A 6,000-nucleotide genomic window follows, 5' to 3' on the forward strand; every position below is an offset into this window, starting at 1 on the left:
GAGTGGACCCCGTTCCAGAACCATTGCTTCTCAAAAAATCTTGTAGCACCGGGAATCGAACCCGGGACCTCTGGATCTGTAGCCATGAACTTTAACCACAGAGGAGTACACCGGAATATTACTACGAAAGAGGTCACGTCCGATTTCTCCTCCAAATCTCTTACAAGTTCAACGAGAGTGTAATAATTGATTCACGTGAACGACGTTGAGTGTTCCCCTACACATGACGTCCGTCGCCAGATAGCCTGTGATCCTACATACACGAGTATCTACTAAACATTTAAATTATACTTTTTAAAGTACGAGTAATTGAATTTCGAATCATCTTCTCCGTGATAATCAAGGGACAATGGCATACTTCATTATAGAATTGTAATTATAAAATTTCCATTCAGATTTTGGTTCCGAGGATGTCCCCGAAGGACGAAACATTGCCCTCACAATATTAGCAGCTGCCTTGAGCAGTCTCAATGGTTCCAATTTCGGCGACGTTCGCTACAGACGACTCGACTGGACTCGAGTGAGGTGTTTAGCAAATGAGTAATGGGGTTCGTCTGGCATGAGTAAGCACGCAGACCGCAACTACACGTCACTGCACAAACACTCCTGCTCTGTCTGTCAGGGGTATTATCATCGGTACAGCAATTTCCTCTAAATCCGGTTCTGGGCGTGTTACAAAAGTTCTTAATAAATCAAGTTAGTGAAAAACACTGACTTTTTTACTCATCCTTTTCTACCTCTAACTTCTAGGGGTACAAGGAGAGGGATAAGGTTTAGAGGTGGCAGGAGGTTGTTACAAAGAATCCGTTTCAACTCAAAATTGAAAATTCGCAGGCAGCCCTTCTGTCAGTCAGGCACTGGTCTTGTCACGCCATGAGTTTGGGTATAATTGAGGGTGCCTTGAGTCTTTGCGGTCAACCTAATGTTCAGAGGCACAAACACCGACACGCCAGGGTTTTCTGTTATTCTCTTGTCAGTCAGAACTACGTGGCACGACAGAATGACTGTGACCAGTGTCGTACTGCCGCTCTGTAGCAGCTTTCTTGTAATGCCCATTGCATTATACAGTAAGTTCTATTTTGCTTTCAGTAAGGATGAGTTACTTCTGAGGCAAGGCCGCGCCATAGCTCAAGCGGTTAGTCGCTGGCTTCCCACTGTGGCGGCCCGGGTTCGATCCCGGGTCTGGTCTAGTGGGATTTGTGGTGGACAAAGTGGCGCTGGGGAGGGTTTTCTCCGAGTACTTAGGTTTCCCCTGCCAATCTTCATTCCACCAAATCCTCCATCATAATCACCCGGGGCAGGCTACAATAGGCCAATCAGTGACGGCCGTGCCGAGTGGACCCAGTTGGACTCCACCACCCAGAAAGCGAATTAAAAAAAAATAAATTAGTGCGAAGTTAATGAATTGTAGAATGCGTGAATTAGCCATGGCGCTGCATTGTAAGTGTGTAAGTGCAAGCTGNAAGTAACGAATTAGACAAAGATGACCTATTTAACTAAAGCTATGTGTTCCATCATTCTAACAAATAACAATGTAAATCGTGACGAATAAGGCATGAAATTATTGATCTTATTGACGGTATTGAGCCGTTTATGATAATCTCCCGTGTGACATCTGACTTTGTGTCCCACTTTTTGCCGTCTATGCGCAATTTCGGTTAATATTCACTCCTTGTCAGCACACAACACGCCCTGCATCCTAAGTACCAACACAGCGAACTTCACAGAAACACAAACCAGGCATGGCCATGATGGTCTGCCTCCCTGCAACAAGCTTCCGCTCCTACAGAAACATTCAGGACAGCCACACACTGAACTAAAGGCAAATCAGCAAACCAATAAGTAACATCAGATACGCAGAGAAAGAATATGCATAAATATGTACCTTAAAATAAAACTGTAATATAACCCATCACATATTACAGATAAACCAGACACGCGCATGGCGACAGCGTGACAACTCATGTATGCTAAAACAGTCCGAGGCATGTACAGACATGAAAAGCAGCACAACATTACACCAAGCAGCAGATGCATTCGCCACAGCAATTTATAAGGCTGATGATGGCCAATTAAGCCGAAACATGTAATGGTATACAATAAAGAGATGAAGACGAGTGAATATTAACCGAAGTTGCACACAGACAGCAGAAGCAGAATATAAAGTCAGGTCTACACAGTGCAACAAGGTGTTGCAATATAATATTGTGAACTATAGCGTCAGATTTTACGAAAAACCTTAGACTTCTACAACAGCAGGAAATTTCTTGAACACATGAAAAATGATAAATTTCAAGAAGGAATATGTACCATGAAGTTAATGAGGGGTTAAGTGGGATGCAATTACTTAATTGCGTAAGCATGTCCTTAGCTTAAAATGAAAAGAAGAACTAATTGTCAGCTGTGTTCAAGATTTGAAAAGAATTTGTTTTCTGAAATGTGAACCAGTATTTTAAAAAGAACAGTGTATGGTGTGCAGTATAAAAATAAAAATGTAGTAATTGGTTTGCAAAAATACGTACAAAGAGAAACGGGTTTGCAATTGAAACACGATTGTTTGAAATCAGAGATGCAGAGGAGACTGCTAAAATTGACTGATTGTAAATGAAGCTGCAGGTTTGTGCAATGCAGTACATGTGAAGGTTCGGCCTCACAGAGCGCTAGGCTATGTTCTCTACGTACGCTACGTACGCTGTGTACACTCTCCGACGCAGCTGACATAGGGAACATAGCGTACGTAGCGTACGGAAGTCTGTGTGGCCAGTCACATTGGCAATAAAGGGAGATATTTTTCTGTTCGTATAGCGAACATAGCGTACGTAGCGCTCTGTGTGGCCGTACCTTAAGAAACAATGGTGTGATGTCCAACTGCGTTCATCTGACGTCGCCTTGCATTTCACGTATAGAGGTACATCCTTCGTAACCTGAATATTTGCAAAATTCTCTCTTCTGCTGCGGAAATTCAGATACTCAAAAGTTAGAAATTTATTCGGAGTAGAATCTTAATCCATAATCAGGATCATGTTGATTGTTAGTCTGACAATATCACAATGCTATATTTGGATTCATACTTGAGCAGACCAACGGAAGGGGTTCGAGGTGGAAACCCTATTTTTATTCAGGATGATTCTTGCTTTGTAATCCGTACTCACCTCTACCCTGCATATTGCGAGCAGGTTTTACATACACGAGGCTATTAAACGCTTTTATCTTTAGCTCGTAATCTGTAATTCAAAAGGGTCCGTCACTGTGTCCATCCTTCCATCCGTAATGCAGTTTTAAGGCACTTTCAGATCGAATAAAAGTCAGAAATTTGATACGCACATAAAGACCCTACAAAAACACAGGTTGTAATCTCAGAAAAATATTTGGATATTTATTTGTGTCCGTTCAGAGTTAAGGGAACAAAAAATGTACAGTTTTAGTAGCTTTTTCCATAACAAAATGTATAAGAATTGTAAAATTCAAGTTAGAGTGCCTCAGAAACAAGTACAAAAGGAATGTTCTAACGCGAAAGAAAGAAATGTGAATGCTTACTTTAATGTTGAATGAAGATAAGCACTTTATTTAAGTTGTAACTGCCAAAGGTGCCTGAAACTGTGTTCATAAGAAACGTAATCTAAACTGTCACAGGAAAAGCAAAACAAAACAAAAAAGCCTCAGAAATATATTCACGGAAATATATTTCAAACCGAAACGAAGAAATAGGATGTAACGCCGTGTAGTCCTTTGTGCATCAACCGAGTAAAATCCTGCAGGAAAATGTAAGACCACGAAAACAATAATTTTACGCTATTTCACAATATAATAAACAGTTCTCAAAAAAGTTTTTTGTTTGCATTTGAACATAACTCTTTGCCGAAATTATTCCATATGAATAATCTTGATTGAGGCGATACGTTCCTCCGAAACGTCGGTTAACACCACATATACACGGTGCCAAATCCCAGAAGACTGCTTTCTTCAAGAAAATGGATTATTAAAGGGGAAATAAGGCTAATGACTGACCTAAATATTGCAGAGTCTCATGAATTATCTTCATAGCAAATGCATAACTCCTACACGGATTTCGATTCTAATGATTTTGCATTAGTCTTTAATATGAATTATGAGATGATATCCTCCTCTCAACCTCCTAAACTTCAAACATTAAACATATGTTCTAAAACCCTGAAGATAACATAGAAATAGAAAACAACGAAGGAAATTTAATTACTATAATTATTAGCTGTGGGTCTCGAGCAGCGGACTTCCTGCATAGAAGTCGGACTGTGGAGTCCGATATTACGGTTTCGGTTTTGTAATGTATCTGCTTTATCATAATCCAAAGATAACAAGGTACTGAAATCACGTAAATGCGTGGATTTTGTACATAACAAAACGAACGCAACTCGCATATATGCTGGTTTAGCAACGCTCTCCCTTATGTTGTCGAAAAACGGAGCCTAAAAACTTTAAGCCTCCAACTAACGCTTTGTTTGTGAAAGGAGCACCTACACCGAGTTTTAATTAAAATGATAATGTGCAGGTTTTAATCAATGCTCATGTTTCATCCTATACGCAGAACGAAATTAGTAAACGTCTCCCCTTTGGATACTGCGCTTAAGTCTACTGCAAAACTAGTTATTGGCCAGTTTTTACAAATCCTATAACAAAAGCTATTCTCAATTAAATTCTTTGAAAATAAGCTGAAACGAATTGTTTCTTTATGTAAAATAAAATTTTTGTTCTCATGTCCAAAGTCTCGTATAACCTGAAAGCAACTGCATTGACATCTCCTGAAGGAAGCAGAAGGCTTGAATGTCTGGAAAAAAATACGGAAAAATAACTGCGGAGAACAGGTTAAAAAATAGCCTCTAGTTGAAGCAGGATTCCCAATGATGTTTAGCGAACAACTGTTACACTATATACCGTATTTACGCATGTATAGGCCGCATATTTTTTGCCAAAAATTCAAGAGGAAAACTGGAGTGCGGCTTATATTCGAAATATTCGAAATCACACTTCATTTAAAAAAAAATTATATTCATAATTAGTAATACAGGGTGTAATACTCCTGAAATAATATTCCAAGAAAATTATTTTTTCTATAATTTCTGTCTGAAAATTGTGCTGCGGCCTATACACGCACGCGGCCTATACATGCGTAAATACGGTATACATCATGGTCAAATGCACCTCCCTCTATATTTCTTTCTACATGTTCCACCAATTTCTCCATAATGGCACTTCGTAAGGTAAAAGCATAAAGGAACATACGAGTATATCCCCTTGTAGATTCATAAACGGAAAATAATCAGTTGTGCTGTAAGATTCATGTGTTTTGGTTCAGTTAGTTTTCTGCCTCATTATACCCCCCCATCAGAAAAGCAATGCTCTCCTCACTCAATAGGTACACTGCCCTTTTGTGTTTTATATTAAACTAGACATCGAAAAGTGTCTGCGCTAGACTTCGGCTAGGTGAACTTTAGTTTTCTTTCAAGAGAACTCAGTTCTGCACTGTAGTGGTTATAAGTAGTGTATTATACGTAGATTGAAGTATGAGGAATTCAAAACCTTAGCGCGGTTATGCAGTGTTTTACGTAGCTTGTTCCAGAAGAATTGCATTCTGAAATTCACATGTCTGAGAGTCCGAAAACCTACAGAGTAAAATTTAAGTAAACATGATGAAGAACGAAAATGGTTTCTGAAATTCCTGTTAATATTTCCTGTACAGGTACGTCATACGTGTTAGCGCCAAATGTCCGCCAGTTTGTCGTACCTTGTTTCCCCTGAACTGTGAGCCGTAGAAATTCATGGTAAATAAAAACGTGTTTGTCTTGCGATAGGAACATTTTCTGTATGAACTGTCTTGTTTCTGCTAGTGGTGGATAGTAGAAATTGTTGTTGTTATTATTATTATTATTATCATCATCATCATTATCATCATCATCATCTCAGGTTTATCACAGGTTTATTTCCTGGTATTCCTTTTCTTGAACCAGTGATGCACCTCACCAC

Source organism: Cryptotermes secundus, unplaced genomic scaffold (genome assembly GCF_002891405.2).
Source record: "Cryptotermes secundus unplaced genomic scaffold, Csec_1.0 scaffold298, whole genome shotgun sequence".
Classification (NCBI taxonomy): domain Eukaryota; kingdom Metazoa; phylum Arthropoda; class Insecta; order Blattodea; family Kalotermitidae; genus Cryptotermes; species Cryptotermes secundus.